The sequence below is a fragment of the Antedon bifida genome, chromosome 3 (genome assembly GCF_963402885.1).
Source record: "Antedon bifida chromosome 3, ecAntBifi1.1, whole genome shotgun sequence".
NCBI classification, from domain to species: Eukaryota; Metazoa; Echinodermata; class Crinoidea; order Comatulida; family Antedonidae; genus Antedon; species Antedon bifida.
Window position 1 is genome coordinate 32776058 of NC_136228.1, and position 19526 is coordinate 32795583.

The 19526-nt window shown below is 32.0% G+C and overlaps 1 protein-coding gene across 1 annotated transcript in view; it reads left to right on the forward strand.

The window, feature by feature from the left end:
- The first annotated feature begins 2540 nt into the window (after positions 1 to 2540).
- LOC144837754 (protein FAM53A-like) overlaps positions 2541 to 19526 on the forward strand; it is a 91898-nt gene continuing 74912 nt past the window's right edge. The window contains exon 1 of the mRNA XM_078692997.1: positions 2541 to 2630. The gene's annotated coding sequence lies outside the window, so the exon portion shown is untranslated. The remainder of the gene's footprint in view (positions 2631 to 19526) is intronic.

Genomic DNA, 19526 nt, shown 5'->3' on the forward strand with positions numbered 1-19526 from the left:
TCATGCTGATTTTGTGGGGAAGAAGAGAGCTGTCGAATGGAAGCACGAAGAAGAGGCGAGAAACGGGATTTCATGTTTTTGTGTCTTTGTAAGATATTTACGAAAACAATTCATTATAATGTGCTTTTACACAGTGTGCATGAGTCATAGAGAATATATACGAAAGACGTGCTAACGACTACATATTATCACATTATTTATTTTGATTTGTTGCAAATCTTCGTAGTGAATAGTAATCCACGAAGGAATGAAACCATGATGACAAATTGTCCAGGGGCTGATTGCAACAATGCATACATATAGTAGCGAGATGGGTGGTTAAATGGTTGCTTACGAATCCATCTGCTGTAGGCCTACTTTTTGTACTATATTTATTTTAAAATTTACAATATTTAAATCCAATAATATTTAATATGGCATCTAATCAACAAGTATAATAAACTGAGTGCTAGTATTATTTCAGATTAGTCCTACGGAGTAAAAACCAGAAAATTCTATCTAGCAAACTTTTCTCCTAAAAGTTTTACACAGCGCCCTCAATCGCCAAAAACTTTTCGCGAATCAACGTCGCTCCATTGCGATCCACAGGGCTTATCATCAGGGCATACTATCCAGTCCAGATATACATCCGATAAGTGCATTACCTTATCGAGGATAATAAATTAATATATAATTCCTAATTGAATTAATGTTGATCGAGTCGGGAGAAATAAAAGAATTGAAAGTAGGTACCGGTAATATTCAATCGATATATTGAAGCTGCCTGCATGTATGATGATGAGACAAATTAGAACAAATTGTGTGGAATAATCAATGTACAGTAAAGCCATAAAAGTATATTGTATGCAAATGAAAACACTACACACACAGGCTAATCGTTATACGCATGGGCATAGCAAATGTATGGCGCGCTAATACTGCATAAAACACGTTTGATGAGTGCTGTGCGTATATGCGTAGGCCTATTCAGTATTTAAAACTCTTGTGCTTTTTAAACTGGTAATAACTTGATTTTATAAATTGTAACCCCGCACCCCTTCTCTCTCATCATGGGGTGACATTGTTCTGTTTTCGAAGAGGGTCGACAAATGATAAAAACGGAGCGCGCATAATTAGGCGTACCCGGGGCTTATTTACTCACTGTTGCACGTATCGTGTGCAAAGAACGGGAAGTTTACATTAGACTGTAAGATTTCGATAAGGGATAAAATTGACGATGTGAGTTTGTTTCCTACGACCGTCACAAATATGTGGAATAACAGGAAACATGATTAAATGCACAAGAAAGCTGTCTACATTTCAAAGAGGAGAAAATTAAATCGCATGAGGGCCAAAATGTGCCGTGTCTACGCCTACTTGTGGATTTTATCCAATTTAATGTTATAAAAAAATAAAATATAATATGGGCTGTCAACAATATTTGTTGTTAGGCCTTTGGGCTAATGGTAGGTAGGTAAGCCTACCGTTACTAGGGAAGTGTGCGTAGGCGACAGGGCCTCTAGGCCTACTATTCATTCGTTTATTTTTAGGCCTACATTTCCAATATTATTATTAGAGCAGACACATTAAATTACATAATATTTAATTGAATTTTAATATACGGCAATCAATAATCTCAATGTATGGAAAAGAGCCCGCATCGATCCTCAATATTTTCGCGCCACAAAAGACAGCAGACGTGTACAGTAGTACCAGGCACAGTACTAAACTGTAACAGACAGTGCAGTATCCTCTGATTGATTTTTTGTGTGTAATAATTTGTATACTCTCTTCAACCTGTTTCTAGTGTTTAAATCTATATATAAATTGGTTAATAGACTATGTACAATAATTCTTCCCTGCATGGATGGTAGGCCTACAATATAATAATTATTATTGATCGAGAAGAAGAGAGAAATTGACATTCACATTCAATGTGTGAAAGCTACCCGAAGTTCTATGAGCAACGCATTTGGATTGGGTATCCCGACAACGTGACGTATTCTTTTTGACACAACCATTTTTTGCTTAGGGGTGTAACATAAAATGTTATTAACTATTATAGTCAAAACTGCTTTAGAAACTAACAGTACTTTATAAATAAAGTATATCATTTAGATATTTTCAATTTTTCCTTCAAATAAAAAAAAAGATATGATTTTATCATAATTCCTGTTATACAATAATCAATAAATTTACCTACTGTTATTATGGATATTTAAATAGGCTTACGCTCGAGTTTAATTTTAGATCTTGGCAATCGGCCTAACAAATACATGTTCACAAAATGTTATGACTATGATACATTTTTTAGTGTTCAAAATCATTAAATTTAACAGGTTGGTATTTTTATTGAAATTTTGCAATATATTTTTGCTTCATTTCATGAAGGTTTTATCCAGTACCAGGGGAATTCCTCTGCGGTTTTGCTTGCGATCTGAATGAATGACGGAAAGAGGGAGACCCCGCCTTCGTGTGTGATAATCAAATAAACACAAGCATTGACCCTTCGATCGACAAGCAGCTGTTTCGCGAGTACATTGCCTTGTTTCGCGAAACCATTCGCTCATTCAGGCTGAGAGCTGGTATGAGTAGGTTGTGTATAAAGTCAAGAAAATCAGGCATAGAAAAGGGACTTAGTTTACTTCGTGGTAAGCGTTATTTTCTTAAAATATAAACAAGTATATAGAATTAGGCCTAGCCTAGTAAATATGTTTATTAAACTAGTCGGAAATGTTAGATATGACGGTTATTTGTTCGCTTATTATTATTAACGTGCGTGTAGGACTCGAGGCCTAGGCCTGCCCAAGCAGGCAGGTTATTCATTTTTGTGTGGTGGACAAGCCTGGCAACTTTTTTTTAAAGCAATTTTTGACCTCAATATTTAACAAAATAATAATATTTTTATACATAAATATCATGTCTTTATTTTGAGTTGCTTTAGCCTTTGTTTTATGTTAAAAATAAATTGCCAATGAACGAAAAGTATAAATAATTAAATAAATCATTAAATTGCATTAGTTTATAGTAGGCCCTAATCTAAAAAATAGGGCCTCTAGTAGGCTGCTTGGACCTAGGATAGTGGCTAACCATTATTATTGATATATAGATAACCCGCCTACAGTAGGCTATGCCTATTAGTACTGTAGGTACAATAGGCTAGGCCTAGTTCCTAATTTAATGATTATACCACATAATCTATCGACGCACCAAAAGTAATTTGACCAATCGTGACACGCTGGACCATCCGAACTGTCACTTGTTGTTGGTCAACTGACAAATTCATCATTATGTTGTAGTATCCTCATTGACTGTCCAATGGAGGACCAAACTAATCATATACGGACCATGTCAAATAAGCACACCGTAAAGTAGGAATGCAAAATGAAAAAAAAAATATTAATATTCCCAGAATTTATATTCGTTTTTATGTAGAAAGACTTTACATCGGGTATCTTGACCAAGGTACCACAATTTAAATTGGAAAGTATTGCCTAACTTACTGTGCCATAGTCGATAATGTATCATGATTCAACCATGTACAGTACAGTAAGCCAGATCAGGCTAAATGATGAGCGTTTTTTGTTGTCAAGTATAGCCTAGGCCACATTATCAGTGTGATACAGTGTGTACATTAATCACAAGACAAGGTATTTTTAAAATCTTGGCTTTATTTGCAATAAAGGTTTGGTTTGCAAACTTGTCAAATCACAAACAGTCACTATATTATTTTGGAGTTTAAACATTGCAACTTGTTATTTATTGCTCTGATGACATTACGGTTTTTGTTTATTCAATCTACGAAACAATCTGTCCTACAAGGAGTTTATAGGTTGTTTGTTGTTTTATGGCTTTGGATATTACAGTGTGAGAGGTAAAAAGAATTATGTTTTCCAATCTGTGTAAATTTATTCATTGTAAGCAGAATGTGAATGATGTACACGCTTCCTTATTCTTTTGTCTAGGCCAGCAGCTTTGGTTCTGTTTAAAGCTCCTTAAACTTCCTGCGTCAAATGAAACTTTAATCACAGCCGCATCCTGCAAAATTATATTTTGGGATTTGAATGCAAGTGTACGTAATTGAATAACTGAATGATATGCTGATATTCACACTCCCTGAAATTGGTTTCTCATTTAAAATTTAAATAGAACTATAAAATTAATTTCAATTCGATACAGGAAGGTACAGTAGACCTAATATTCTCGCTTGCGTTGACCTTGGTTTGTATATTAACCCAATTTATAGAATTACCATTATTAATTTAATTATCTATAATTCTAATATTATGCAGAGATTTAAGAAAAAGGGATGATTCTGTATTTATGCATTTATAGAATATTTACAAGGTTTGTGCAGTTCATAATTGATTGAGGATCCTTCTTGTATTTTAAATTTATCAAATGTTCTTTGGAAGAAAAAATAACCAATAGAACATCAGATTTAATTTTAACGTACACTATGCTTAATTTACCTTTCATACTTGGAATTTAATATAGATTTAATAATAATAATGTTTAAAATAAGCGATCATCGTCTTTTATGCTAATTTCAGCCTGTTAATCAAATTACAACATTTCGATCACATGCACAGGTTGCATGTGCACTTTATAATTCCATCAAATAATAATAAAGCAATCCTTACTTGATCAGTTTCCATAGAAACATGATGAACATTAACCTGACGACGTGGAATAGCAGTTTGCATGCGTTTAGATATTGGATAGAATTATATTATATAAATAAAAACCTATGCATCGTAGGTAGGCTGAAGTTTATGCATAGAGCAATAAGATAAAGAAATTGTCTATACAGTGATTAGACTTGATTAGTAGTAACAACTGTGTACAGTATTGATATTTGCCAAAAATTCTAATTTCTAGGCTTTATTTTGTCTGTGGTTGCCAATATAGTGTGTACTGTAAGCTATAAAAACCTGAATGAATTGTAGGTAGGCTACAGTTTATATCGAGAAACAATTGATAGAAATTGTCTAATACAGTGATTAGTAGTAACAATAACTGTGTATAGATATTTCCCAACAATTTTAGGCTTTAGAGTATTTTGGCTGTGGTTGCCAATACAGTGTGTAAGCTATAAAAACAAATGAAGGTCAGACTGTTTTGTACACATGGCTGCCATTTCCTCTTATATCCCAATGTTTATTCATACTTTCATTACCATTTGACCCTGTTTTGTTATACAATAAGATCTCACAAGTTCATATTGTCTTTAAATGGTTGATATTTGGTATATTGTCTGGTGTAAAGTCTAATATTTTGTTAATGATACTGTACATGTAGAGATAATTATATAATATTATAATGTTATATTGAATTTCCTGGTGAATCAAATATTTGCTTTTACTGTACTGTATAGTTCAAGTTGCGTGTTTCATGCCAAGTACAGTATCAGTATAACCATGGTATGGTACTGTACATAGTATTTAGATGGATAATCTTTTCCTATTATTAACATATGTTTATGGATATTTAGGATCCTAGCCTAACACTCCTATTACCAAATCCTGTGCAGGTGGTAAAGTATGCTAATTAGATTTTAATTTTCCATGCAAAAAATATAATCTACTACATTACATCTAGATGTCTTTTTTTTTTAAAATTGTATATTATTATTAATCCAATTGTAAACATCTGAAAGTCTCTTGAAATGTATTCATAGCCCACATTCTTGGCTCGGTTCCAAGGAGTGAATTCTATCGGCTTTAAAAATCTGGATTATCCTTCGCATGGTTTCTGTATGCTAATTATATTAAAATATGGCCCCTAGTCCTGTATCATGGATGTTTATCATTCGCTGAAGCATTTGGAATCCTCTCTCTCACTACACACTGACACGCTCCATTCCTGCAGTTCTATTTATCCTTCGGTCACGCTTGATAAGTTAGGCACAATTGGCATGCTGTAAGTGAAAACTAAGTGTAAAAGAATTGACAATATGACCCGTTGCACTGCAGGAAAAGAAGTTTAGAAAGTTACTAGGAGCGTATAAAAATTGAATAGGTGCAGCTGCCTTGTCTCACGATATAATTATGAACTTGTAATTTATTGTAATATTTTTAGGCACCTGGTGTTATTATGGTGGATACTAGATGAGAAGGTGGTGGGAAAGTGGTATTTTAATATTCATTATTAGTGTTTAATTGATCCTTCTAATGTAGGAGCTACAGTACATGCTTTGTTGATGATCATACTACTGATGTACACTAAACAAACAATAGACTTTCCCTTTTTCCATTAGCAATAGTATTACAGGTTTATACAGTACACTACACCTGATTGTATCTTGACCCTTATTTGTTTAAAAGTACTGTACTATCTGTACAGTATCTTCAGAATGTCAATATCAACCAATAGTAAAATACATTCTACAGTACAGATACTGCTTTCCAATGCTAGGAGTGACCGCTACATTAATGTAGTATGACAGGACCATTGAAAAGTCTCTATGTTAATAGCAAACTGTAGTCCAATAGAATACATAGAATTTCTTTTCATTTCACAAATTAGGACCGTTTTACCTTGTTTAATTCAAAATAGTACTTTGAAAGGTTTAATGAACTTGATTTAAAATTAAAAACTGAATTTTCTATACGTCGTAAACTAGTGAGCCCCAAGGTATGTAAATTTTAGAATACAAAATTATCATTCATGTATATTAATTGATGTATTATTGTATTACAGTATTTTCATTATTAAGCAATACTGAAGTTTAAACTACTGTACTGTAAAGCTTGAAAACAATACAGAATAAAATACTGTAGAATGTAGCAAACAGCCTCATGCATGGAGACAATAGGTCATAAGGTCAGACCAGTTGCGGGCTGGCTTATTATGCCATAGTGTCTGAGTGTGCATTAAGCAGAGGAAGTGACCATCAATAAATTTAAATATTATTATACAATTTTTAATAACATTTTCCTAGTTTCTTTTAAATTTTTAAATATAAACCCATTACAGTTGCCTAATGTACAGTACAGTTACTATTCTGTTAAATCAACAACTTTGGTCAAACAATCCCCTTAATATTTCGTTTCACAATCATAATTTTTGTCACAGTTATTAATTTAATAGAGGACTATCAGGAGGACTATACAGTGTACGTTTTTAAGCCATCACCACGTACAGCATTATTTATGAAATGAAAACTTATATTGATAAGTAGAACTTTAAAGTATGTGATAACTTTGCTGCATGCGTGTCTGTTGTCATGAAATATGCAAGAGTACCCATGAGGCAATTGTGTATAGCAATTCGCTATCTAGCCGGCGACATCATCATCATTGTCGTCATCATAATCATCATCATTCTAAAATGTTCTTTATCCCTCTGCAGCTGCTGTTATTGTTCCAAAATTAAAACTTTGCACGATTGTAGTCTGCAGTACTTCAACGTGCAGGAAGGTGTTTCAATGATTGGTTAATTATTAATCAATTTATTTAAGAATGGAAAATGGCACATACTTTAGTTGACCTGTTTAATATACTGTAGTAGTAGGACTTGTACAAAGGATAGAGGTGATCCTGCTAAACCCTTGGTAGACCAAGTCACAATCATTTTTAATCGAGGGGGGATGGGAAGTGGAAGATTTTTCTTAACGTTTCGTCCAAGCATAAAGAGGCATGTTGGACCACCAAATGACGAATCATACACATTGACATTTTTTGTCACACCCTTTCCCAAAACATTAACTAAAAAACTTGTTTTTCTAAAAAATATTTGCTACAGTATTGACTATATGTAAATAACATCAATTCTAATTCTATCCATTGATTGTACAGTATCTTATAATGATTCTACCTAATGTATAGTTTTTGTTGCATCTATTTTGTAGTAAATTAATATTAATAGCGTTTCTTTAATACTGCATTTTACCATTATTCCATTAATTATCTTTAGTAGCGACATAATAATATTTTGTATCAACATTTCAATATTTGTGGTTTAGATACAATACAGTTAAATTAGTATTAATTACCCATAATGAGGCATTGTATAAAACCACTACACATTGATGGATCCTTTTACTAACATAACCTTTAAATTGTAATTTCTATTTTTAATGAAAATCCATTAAGTTTCTCACTAAAATACATTGCATATTAATGATATTAAAGTCTATGAATTTATTAACTACAATGTGATTATAATAATCATAACGAATGGCGTACAGTAAGCTGTGTTGTAGAAGATAGTCACATGTCTATTTCCTGTATATAATTTTAGAACTCGCTGTAGAAACGATTTAAATTATAAATTTAATTAACAGTTAACAAATGGGTGGGCTTGCGATATTATTCATATGAGTGAGCACAATAGGCTAAAGGGTCTTTGAACCACAAAGAGTTGCCATTTGTGAATGCTTGTTGAGATTCTATAGCAGCTCGATATACTAGATACAGCTGTGCCGTGCATAAATTGTGTCAGGTACGCTGATGAACTCTAGTAATTAGTTTAATGCCAAATATGTTTTGTAGGTAAACACACACATAACAGTGTGTGGTATTTCGAATCATTTTGATTTACTATAAGTACTATAGTATGGTTGTTAGAGCCTTACTGTAGATGTTTTTGTATTAAGATAGCTCGGAGACAGGAAAGAATAATTGGGGAGACCATTTTAGTTCGCGCGATGCAAGGAAGCCTCTAGCTTAGGCTTGGACTCGGGAGGTGGGGTATAATAGTATCGGGCATAATCTTAAATCATTTTTATTATAATTCTCTTGTCATCATTGTCAATGTCATCTCATTATCATCTACATCATTTTCATCATCATACTCTTCTTCTGCCATTGCTAACATCATCATTGTCATCATACTCGTCACCTGACATCATCCTCATCACCTGACATCATCATCATCTTACAATTACATCATCATCACCTTACATCATCATCACCTTATATCATCACCTTACATCATCATCATCTTCACCTGACATCATCGTCACCTGACATCATTATCATCGTCACCTGACATCATCATCATCATCATTATTATTGCTGTCTGTCATTTTCATCAAATCAGTCATTTTATCCTCATAATTGAATTTCAGCACAGTAATTATTAATACTGTATGTGTTCTTTTCATTTTAAAATGTACATCCAAAATTTAGTATTTAAAACATTCTCCGTATGGTGCTGCATTCTATTAATGATCTTATAGATTAAGAAAACATGTTCCCAGTTTCTTTGTGTTGATTAAGTCGACTTAGGAGGCTGCATACATGCTCTTATCCATAAAACTAGAAATTTATTTGACAACATCAGGTCAATAATTCCATTAAAAGTAATGGCGTTGTGAGGTTTTCATTGGACAATGAAGCAATAGATTTTTGCTACAGTTACATTGTGTACTTAGTATTTTCATTTCTAATGTATTAATAGTTTTGACAAAGGTTAAATAAGCACAGAATTGAAATATGAAAATGATATCTTTCTTTATAAATAGACTTTAAATTGTTATTTCTTTGTTTATTTCTTGTTCAACTTCCTATTTCTTCAACAACCGGACGGAATTCTCAAAACAAACCCTGCTAAAATTGTCACGGTCTTCAACCAAGGGACTGTTTATGCTACAGAACGTTGAATTGTGATTATAGGATAAAATCTATCAATCAATCTATCAACCTCATTTAAATTTAAAACCATTTTTTAAAAGGGTTATTGAAAATGCAAAGCGCTCAGGCGGTAAAACGTTCAGGATGCTCTGGTAGTTAACTGAAGGTCAACACCGGTCAACAAAGTTTTGTTTTTTTCTCATTGTATCTAAAATTTTTAAAGCGAAATATGATTAAAAATGACATTCCAACACCCAATTGGGTGATTTTAACCGTTATTTTGAGGACGTCTTAGACTCATATACTGTACACTAACTGGTTATTTGAAATTTGTCCTGTTTCTGCTGTTAAGAAAGTGTGGATAATGTTCGTTTTACAGTATTAATCGGTAATTTGATCGCAGCAGGAATGGGCCCCAAGATCATCATATAACTGACAGTGTTACAGTCACCAGAAGTTATACAAGTAGCATACATATTAATATATTCTTAGTGTGTTTAGTATTTAATTATTGTTGAAGTATTAATTTTGCTCTTCGTTCAGTAGTTCCCAGGGTATACAACAGTAACTGACTAGCAGCTGTCCTCAGAAACTAGCATAATAAATGAACATCAAAATGATTGCATGAATCTGTAAACTTACAACCAATCTGGCATGTACTGTATAACTCACGAGCAATCCCAAGACATTGTCTTTTGTCATTGCTTCTCGTTTGATTGGCTACTTGATCGTAAACCCTGGATTTGACAGTGGCAATAGTCTCTAGGTAAACAAAAGACCTTGTACCATTTATATAATATCATATCAAAATTGCACAATGCCTAGCAACAGATTACAACAAGCATTCATTCATTCATCAGTGGAAAATTATTTCCATTGTCAAATTATACATATACAAATGTTTCATAATGCTGATATAAATCTTAAATAATAAGAATTTTTTTTGTAATTAATAGAATATATCATACTAATTTGTTATTCACTATCTAGTCTTTATAATAAACATACTGTAAAGCAGTATCTGATAATATTTATTAAGAAATTTGTTTTAGCTGTATAGATTTAAATTTATTATGCCAAGTTATAATATGAAAATAGAACAGTTGACATGTAGCCAAGATGCACTTACTAGTATATAGTACTTTTATTAAGACATTAAATTTGATTCTGAAGTATTTTGTTTCCATAAACGTTGTATCTTAAACTTTAAAGATAGGCCATAATACGGCCATTTGCATAGTAGTAAAGTTAGTTTGTAAATGATTTATTTAAATGCCACTGCCATTTGTTCATCAGTATCACTGATACTCAGTCCAATTTATCATTTTGTTTACATACTCTACCTCTTACATTTATGTCAATATTTAATGATCATTGACTAACATTCCATATTTATCTCACTACTGTTACCCTGTTCACAATATGTATTTGATTTTAGGCGGGCTTACCAAGTGTTAAATTTGATATGAAATACATTACAGTTTTTCTATTAGTAAAGTTTATATTTCAATTTTCGGCCCAGTATATTGTGTTATCCCATGTCGCTTCCATCTATAATCGAATATCAAAGGCAAACTACAATCGCTAGATGTTTGAGCCGTAATACAATAAAATTGTATTTTAGCTTTTGCTTTGTCAACAAAATAAGCAATTTTAATATTGCAAGAAGCGCTTTTCAATTTTTAATTACCATCAGCTCGTAGCTTGTGTAATATCTCAAATGGAAAAACTGTAAAGCTTTTCATGCCGTACATTTAATTTTTTATTGCACCGAAAGGTTTTTGATGTTTTGTGTGTTTAGATTAAAGCCACACTATCCATCCACTCGTACATGGTACAGTAATACTAAATTCTAGTCCTGTTTTGAATTTTATTTAAAGAGTTTTCACGCACGTTCGATTATCAAGCGATGCAAATTCTAAGGTATGGAACTAGTATTACTGTTAGTAATTGTATACTGTTATATTGCCACAGTGCAATATATAGTACCATTAGCATTAGTATAACTGTAAAATAGTGGATGATTCATTCTTTGGCCGGTAGCCAATACGGCGACAGATGAGGTATAATAGGTGTTATATAGACAAGTTTGTTGTTTAATGAATTAGCACAGATTCACAACTTTTTTTTAATGAACTTTCAAAATTTATTTTTCATTATAACAACACCCGATTCTGTATTTGATCACCACATTCATTATCTGTCCAGCATCATACTGTACATGATACAGGTGTCACATGTGATACATGTGACGTTGTATCACACAATTTGCCAGATGACACTGTACAAATTACAGTTACGTATGTCAGAAAAGTACAGTGTTCTATATTAGTTTTATTGAAATTAAATATAGTAAGATAATCAGCTATCATTGGTATTAAATCATAGTTTAATGTGTGAAAGGGTGACATGAAAACAATAAGACCTACCAGTAGATTATGTTGCTTTTCTAAGTAGTGTAGCAGAGAGTATTAAACTTTATTACTGAACAAAATTGATTTATGATAGCAGATTTAAATAATAAAAGACAAGACAAAAGATTTAAACCAATAAACTTTAGAACTACTGTATGATGATTTAGATAGAAACTGTACAGTCTGTGCATTTCCCTGTTTTTTCCCTTTAGGATATTCTTAGGCCCTCTGGTAGAACAATCTTGTACTGGATAGTCCACCCACAAAGAAAAAAAATAAATATAAGTCTCCCCTCCACAATTTGTTTTCCCTATTAAGGTGTCTCGTTCTAGTAAATATAATTATATTTATCTGAATATAATTATTTTTATGTTGACATTATCAAGTTCTTGCTGAGAGGGCCATCAAGTTTGTTTGAGGCAAAGTTCTGAGGTTAGATCGTTTCCATAGTGATGTCACCCATTCATTGAATGACATGTGACTGAATTGGCCATTCATAGTGCTTGCTATGCTAACAGGTAGAGTAATGCTACTCATGATGGGATTGTCTCAAGCGGCCTCAACTTGAATGAAGCTGGTTCTTGTTATTTATAAGACATACTGGAGGGTGGTCATAATCATTTTTTTAAGTATTACTCTTTTATGGCTTGAATTAAAGATGCCAGCCTTCCAATCCCAGGAGCTTTGGTCCAAATCTACCTCGCTTTATAGGATTTCTTATGGCTTATGACTGATTTTGTATAAAGCATGCACATTGGCCTTTGAACTACACTCAACATTATTTTCATAATAACATTTTATTTTAACATCAAGTGCAGTACACTTAAGAATGTGCTCCTCTTCAATTAAATTAAAACATACGATACGATGACACCTTTCCGTCATCAAACTTTTGTATGCAAAAGTTTATTGAAAAAAGTGGTATGCAAATTGAAAAAACACATTCTTTCTTCTTAAAAACAGTGTGCATGCTGTTAATTTCCAATTAATTATCTCCTATCAGTATGCAAATTTATAATTTTTCTTTCATAAAAGATTCTGTTAAAAATTAACATTTTTATAGGTTTCCTCTTAATAAATTAATAGCAACATATTTTATTACTAAAAATTAAAACAATTTCATAATATATATTGATGTTTCATGGTTATTTTATTCAATTTTAATGGCAAAATGTTTGTGTAATTCTCGTATAATGCAAATGATATAGATTAGTAAAAATGCATTTATTGCTGTACAAATTCATTTTAATAATTGATACAAAAATGATGTTACTAAATAAAACCAACTAAATTAAAAATAAAAAACATAGTCTATTTCGTGCCTAGCTAACCCGAATAAACTGACAAATGCCATATTCTCATCGAAGAGCGAGATATACTCGGAAAGTAGAAAATTCATTGAACACCCCTCTCCCTAAATGGTACAGTCCACAATACAAATACATTCATGTTAACCACCCAGAGAATGTTAATTATACATTAGAAATGATTAATGCTTTAAATGTCTCATTTCATTATAAATATCGTACCCTGGAAAATCCCTGCTGTCATTAAGAAACGTAATGAAAACCAATACCCAGATGACCATTAGAGAATGAAAGCTCTCAGAATTGAGAATGTATATGTACAGTATTACGAGTTTTGATTTCTTTGTCATTAATTTTAGTTTGTATGGATTTTTTTGTATGCAAGAACTACCACTACAGAATGGATACTTTTTTGTAGGAACCTCAGACCCTGCAGTGCTCTGGTTTTTTTTACAAACAATTAATAAATACTGTAGTAACACTATAAAACTAGTTTGACAAAAAAAAGTGTGATGTGCTCAAATATAGTAGTGTGCCCACATATGGTAGTGATATGCCCACATTTGGTACTGACATCATCATGTCCATATATATATATGGGCACATTTTTCACATAAAGTTTGATTGTGTAGGCAGAGATTTAGTATAAGCATTGCAGGAATAAAGACGTACAGAGTGCAGTAAATTATGATAACAAATAATACTGTATAGTGTTTCGTTTATTTTAGGTATTAGAAATGGTAAAAAAACAGATTTTACCTGTCTACACTGAGACAGCATTAGATGAACTTATTAACTTTGGCAAAGCTTGTTGGGTAAACCCTATCAACTCACCCTAAGCCTGTTTGAAAAAGCTGACGCTTAGGCCATTTAGACGGGCTTAGTTTTAGATTGAGTCTGTATGAAAAGCCACAGGGTCAACTGAATGCATATTGATCATATCAGAAATGTTTAAAGCCACAACTCTGTTGATTAATTACATAGTAGTCACATTAGTAATGTATTTTTTGTTAATCATTAATTGAAACTTCAAAACTCTTTGAAATTACTCAGTTATTAAGAAGTTTAGTTTTTATTGACTCGCGTCACGGCCATCATATCCATGTAAAACAAATCCATTTAAAAAAAAATCATTTATTTGTTATCATTTATTTATTTATATATTTTCTGATTTTGAACTTGGCAATCCTCAAGAAGTTTATTTTCAGCTCTGTTCATAATAACATCATCATGAGTAAGTTAATCACGATCAACTCAGAAGCGATATTTATTACTTATATATTGTTTACATGTCTCACCAATGTCAAAAACAACACATAGCTACTTTTATTATCAATTATTTATTTATTTACTGTATGAATGATATTTTTGATGTTGAACTAGGTAATGCTCAAGAAGTTTATTTTCAGCTCTGTTCATAATAACATCATCATGAGTAAGTTAATCATGATCAACTCAGAAGCGATATTTATTACTTATATATTGTTTACATGTCTCATCAGTGTCAAAAACAACACACAGCTACTAAACAACTGGCAGGCCTGTCCCCAGCCATTTACACAAACACAAGACAAGACAGCTCTCTGTGATTCATTGGCTTCAACTGTCTAGCCACCCTGGGACAAAGTAATTAATCTAGACTTGTTTGTCCAGCTACCCATGAGCTATTCTTGGGGTCTCTATAGACTCCCATTACCAGACACATGAATGATGTTCTAGACTTGTTTACCAGCTGTTTATACAGTGATCTATTTGATGCATATTTCAATATAAATGCAGAAATCATGCTTGTCACAATATAAACACATAATTTGTTGCTGTCCTATTGATTTATTTATACAAATAGTTATACTGGAATGTTTCCAAGAAGTTTCAGTATATTTTAAACCAAATCATCTACATTTAGCCATATCTATTCCAATGATAGACTTGCTACACCAGCCATTCATGTAGTCTTACTGTTCCAGCTGGTCTTGCCAATCTGTATATAGTAAATACCATAATTTATTTTGAATTATTATGTATGAGGAGATAATAACTCAAATCACTAATGAAATTTGGCCATCATCATGTTGCAATTATTAATTGTGACATTATTTATTTGATTCCTTATCCAGTTGAATTGCTAATGTGAGATGGCATGATGAAGGTTCACAAGAAATTGGTATACAGTTGATGAAAACAGAACAAAATAGCCTGTTATGGAGTCAATTTGAGACCTTCACCCTGCACTGGGTTGAAAATGGCTAGCAATCATGATAATATAGAAAATATATAAATAATAATGAAAATTATTACATAATAACATAATATCATTCAGATTAAATTCAAAATATGAATGTTCTATATGACCTTTAACCCTTGGAAGTGGCAAATTGATTATTAATAATATTATTAACCTACCGTAGACTTACACTATAGTAATTTTGTAAAGCATGTGCACCAGTAATTATTCATTGATGATTACGACGACCATCGGCGCTGTTATTGTGAAATGTTGCTGATGTTGCCGCTACAGTACTTAAAGCATACATAGTAGGCTGCCTATGACGTAAGCAGTCACTACTAAGATTTGTAGCATTAATTCTGCTGATCTACAGACCTGGAGATTTCTGAATTTGCCGTTTTACTACGTCAGCTTAAATAATGTTATATTCTGGTATAGTTTCATACATGTGAAATTAAACACATGGACACAACGTTAAACATTTCTGAAGGAGTGTTCATTATTCAAGTGACATTTATTTTAGTTAATTTAATTTGCCAATTATTTAAATGGAAACATGTGCTTATGAGCTAAGTCTCATTTCAGATACAGTATAGATTTATATATTTTTCAAACCTTTCCAAAATGAATAATTTTGTAGCATTGTATATTAAATTGAACATTATGCATCGTTTAAACACGATTAGGTTTTGAGATTCTAAATATGATTTATTTAGTTTCTTCTAGAATGAATTAAATTATCTTTTTCATGGTCACCAATTTAAATTCAGAAAGCTACAACATATTGCATTAAACTATGTCTCCAGTTTTGCTTGTGCCAGAAGAGACACGGCATTAGTAAGTCCTCAAACGTAATTTTGCTCATGCCTGGCAATGTGTCTTCATCTTTGATATTGCTTACTGTTCTTTCCAATTTTCTTCAAAATACAATTTGTTAATGGGATAGATATCTAATTTAAATCTGTTCGTAACTTATTCATATATTCTGTCAGATAGATCATTTAGGCACATGCTTTAACTTGGACATTTCAATAAACGTCCATACTAGCCTCAAGATGTTACGGCGTTTCAAGTCTATACTCACCAACACCTATTTTCTACAGTGATCACAGATAGAACTATGTCTTTAAAACACATCTTCTAATGTATCTCGTTACACATTTTCTGTAACCGAGAATATCTTCACAATATTATATTTTTTTCCATTTCCTATGCCAATCTTGCATTTCAGTCCAACAACAACCATCATTTCTCAATATCATTTTAACCTTTAAACTTTAAGTCAGTTCCACATAGCGAATACTTTGAAATCTAAACCCATTTTAATGTGATATATCATTTTTGTATTTTCCAATACTTATTGCGTTTTTGTAGCGTTAATACAATACTGTATGTTAATTTAAATGTAATTACTACTTCATCTTTTATACAAATCCCAATGTAAAACTTGATATGTTTCAGTTGAGACTTTGTGCTCAAGTAATTTGAAATATTTTCTAATAACGAAGATGGATTTTTTTAAATATATTTTTATCATGGTTTTTTTTATACATTAGTTATTGGCATCTGAGGGTTTTGTTTAAAAGTAGGTTGGCTCTGATCGAGTACTAAAAACGATTACGCTGTACAATCATTTACTGTTAAAGTAGAAAGAAACGTACACAATTGTATAACGCTGAATTTCAATGAAATATGATCATGTGATATTGTGTAGAAGCAAAACTGAGAGAACAATAATTTATGATAATAAGTACCTCTTTGTTTAAAGGAAAATAAATAGAGATCTACAAATGACAGAATCTAAAATAACTGTAGTACAAAACAACGTGAATTATTTAAAATGATATTGATAGAATGATCATGGTACGATTATTTACCTGGCATACAATGCTAGTATTACTGCAGTACTACATGCAAGCAAGGCATATTGATTTCTCAAAATTAATTTTCATGCAAATATTATCTAATATCAAGATATTTCCAGCTATATATAAATTTGACCTTTAATTGTATTGATAAGGATTTACCTTATGATTTATTAATAATAATAATTTATGATACCAAAAATTCAAGTTTAATGTTAAAAATGATAACTCAATAGGCTAAAGCACTACCGATTAGCTTGGGGTACAGTAGTAGCATGGCGTAACGGCTATGAGCGCTCACTGGCTAAATCCAGGGGTCCCGGAGGTTATGGGGGTGAGCATTGCCCAGAGGAAAAAACAGGCATTAAAATATGTTGAAAAGGGCTAAAAACGCCTGAGGCCTCCAGCGTTGGAGGGCTACTTGGGGCTCTTAAACCAGGGGCCTCACGTCTGTGCGTTACGCCACTGGGTAGTAGTACTGTACAGTACTGTACAAGCCCATCTAACCTCCACACTTGCCCTCTTATAGTCACTAAATTAGCTGTATGTAAACTGTATTAAATCTTGTTAGTATACGAGGCAATGTTATTCCGATACTTGTTATGAACTATTATTAATTAAAATCAATTTTGATTCTCCAGTTGCTTGTGTTTGTAGGCCAGTGATCGGTGATAACCTGATTACCGACTCATACTTTAATACAGTGAATATGATAAATAGACTTATGATGAGATGAGGTGAACGCCCAAGTCCATGGCACCATTTTACCGATTAAAATTCAATTCAAAGATTACTACTGTAGTTTTGGAATGTATACTATAAGTAAGGTACTTTATAGTAAAATGTGTCCCAGATAGTTGGCTTTAGAAAAGATATGGGAGCAATAACATTTTAGGGTGGTGTCATTAAGATATAAAACCCTTCCTTTAGGACACCAGTATATGGAACACTTTTCTGTGAAATGAAAAAGGTTCAATATGTTTTGACACTATAAGGTGAGACCCCTACTTTTGTTGGATCAAAATGTTCCCTTAATCTATTAATTATGTTATTATTCACATGTAACAATACATTGGTATAAACAGCAACTTTAAGTCATTTATGTTAAAACTCTACCAGGATTACTTGTAATTTACTCCTTTAATCATTATTTTGTGTGTGTCTTTGTTCAGTCTCTTTACTAATTCCCAATAGTCACACATTTTGCTACAATAAAGACTTCGATTCTGCTTGATAATAGTTTCTATTGGATTGCTTTTGTTTTGTTTTACGAAGGCTTAGCTAGAGATCTGTTAATACACTTCCTCTAACAGTATATTCTAACATTTGTAAAGAAATTAACAATTAATGTAATTTTAATCAAATGAAGCCATCATGTACTCTTCATGATGTGTTATACTATATAATAGTGCACAGTTCTCAAATATTTATGCCAAAAAGGATTTTGTCAGCATTTTGAATACTAAATCCCTAGCATCACATTTTTCTTGGTTCACTATACAAATCCACGAGACAAATTGATGGTTTTAATATTCATTTTGTCCATTCCAAAATATCCATTCTCAAATATCAAATTAAAGGAAATGCAATATTAATCTTTTTAATGATGACTGACAACAAAGAAGTAATACGTTTGTAGTCTTTTTGTTGAAATATAATCTGCAGAAGTTAGATGAGAAACATAAAAAAGTAGGGTAATATCCTTAAGTATGAATAGGGAAAATGTATTGATTTTGTTTGAATTTCAATATTATGTGTAAAGGAAATTGCGAGCTGACTGTATCCACATATAAACCAAATTTATTAGTTTCTTTGAAAGCCTTGAAAATTGGCCGATTATTAGTAGCTCGAGTTCTGTAAATTTCTTTCCATTTGAAAAGAACTTCAAGCGCAGAATTAAATTGCTTTACTTATAATTATATCGGAACTGGTCTGACCAACTTAGTTTCGGTATTAAGTTTGCGCCTTGATTGGACAAATTACATAATGCACCTAGTGATCATGTGTGTTACCACAATTAAATCATGTTAAATTCTATGAAATGTTGTCAATGTTTGGTTTCAAAAGGGAAATAATAAAAAAAAAATAATAATGATTTAATAGTGTTACACATAAAGTAATATGTAAGTACAGTATGTTGAACTTAGAAGTGTAAA